Genomic DNA, 1,717 nt, shown 5'->3' with positions numbered 1-1,717 from the left:
TTTTTTTCTTCTTGTTCAATATTTTTTATTAAAGTAACAGAAGAGATTATCAATAGGGTAAAAAGATAAAAGTTGGATTAGGTACATTTTCTTTAGATATCCAACCATTAATGGGAATTAGCACTTGAATTTAGACTTGATTTTTTTTGTCTTCAAATGGGCATTTTTTGCCATGACTGCACGTTAATACAGAAGATTGTGGCAGCACATTAAATTTAATCCTGCACACATTAAATCTGTATTTCAACTATTCCTGCACACAAAGGTGACATACTTAAAAACACACACACACACACACACACAAGTACATCCTCTCAAATTCAGTTTTACTGATCAAAAATACTTGCAAAAAACAGTTGACATTGGACTGAATAGATCTGTTCATTATCCTTCATTTGACAGACAGCAGGAGACAGCAACATTTACATGTATAGTTTTCTGGATGCCTGGGGTGCTTTGCCACCTTTGCTGCCTCTATAGACTTGAATTGAAAGTGTGTAAAAAAAATAGTTTGCAGACATTTGCAACTGCCTGGGTAGATGTTTTTTTTTTTTTTTTTTAACTAGGCTTTAAAATAATTCTGGACAGCTAGGTGTACATAGCCGGTGTCCAGGAGGGGTAACATTTTTTTTTTACTGCAGGTCTGAACAAGCCATTTTTTAGGTTGCAGATCCCTTTGGTTGACCCGTTACTCTTTTGCAATTAGGTAATGTCAGGATATTGTGTGAATTTTGTGTCATGTTGTCAGTTTTCTCAGGACTTACAATGATATTTTGCCTAATATTTACCTAAATAGGCCCGAGTGTGCCTATTCTTTATATTTATTTAATGCCCATTATCCATATTTTGTTTTCAGTTTAATTACCATTTTCTATGTCTATTGTGCAATCAACCACAATAAAAATAAAAACACAAAAAATGGAACAATTTGCCTTATTTATTAAATTAGGTAAATCTATAGCCCCATGAGTTGGTATTAGCTGCTTTATCAGAAATTTCTTATTGTAGACATTATTGCAACTTCCCATCAGTGTCTGACACACACTTCCCCATGAGAAATTCTTTTAGTTACAATGTTTGTGCGTTTCCTTCCATGGTTTGCCATTTCAAAATCAATAGAACATTTTAATGAGATTAAGGTCAAGGATTAATTAGGCCAATCCACAATCCTTCATTTGTTCTTTGTGAGCCATTACGTGATGGATTTGCTGGTGTGCTATCAGATCATTATTGTGTTAATAGATTCATTACTGCTTATACTTTAACCTTTGCAGACAGCCTTGCATTCTCTACAAGCGCACTTTGCTATAATGCAGAATTTACTCAATGACAGCAAACCCAGACCCTAAATCAGCAAAGTTATCCTAAGTTAAATTTCAATCTAAATGCTTCAAAGTTGGTATGAATGGAGATCAGCTTAAAAGATAACATTTCAGCAGGATCACCATTTTTCAGATTGCTGTTTTCAATATAAACATGACTACCAGATTAACCAAATGGCAGCTTGATTATCACTTTCATTTGTTAGGTGGCATTAGCTACTTCGATAGTGGTGAATACCATAGTCTACAATAGAATTGAATTAAGAGAAATGCGATATTCAGAATAACAGTAGTTTGAATAACCTGATCAATCACTGTTTTTGGTAGCAATATTACTACCGTGTTTCCCCGAAAGTAAGACCTACCCCGAAAATAAGACCTAGCACTTTTCCCCC

The 1,717-nt window shown here is 34.4% G+C and overlaps 1 long non-coding RNA gene across 1 annotated transcript in view; it reads right to left on the bottom strand.

Moving 5' to 3' along the window:
- LOC140337598 (uncharacterized) overlaps positions 1 to 1,717 on the bottom strand; it is a 402,692-nt gene continuing 400,975 nt past the window's right edge. The window contains exon 2 of the long non-coding RNA XR_011922099.1: positions 1 to 1,701. This is a non-coding gene — a long non-coding RNA (uncharacterized lncRNA). The remainder of the gene's footprint in view (positions 1,702 to 1,717) is intronic.

The sequence above is a fragment of the Pyxicephalus adspersus genome, chromosome 9, assembly GCF_032062135.1.
Source record: "Pyxicephalus adspersus chromosome 9, UCB_Pads_2.0, whole genome shotgun sequence".
Lineage (NCBI taxonomy): Eukaryota > Metazoa > Chordata > Amphibia > Anura > Pyxicephalidae > Pyxicephalus > Pyxicephalus adspersus.
Note: the sequence above shows the minus strand (reverse complement) of the source record. Positions and strands in the feature narration are given on the sequence as shown.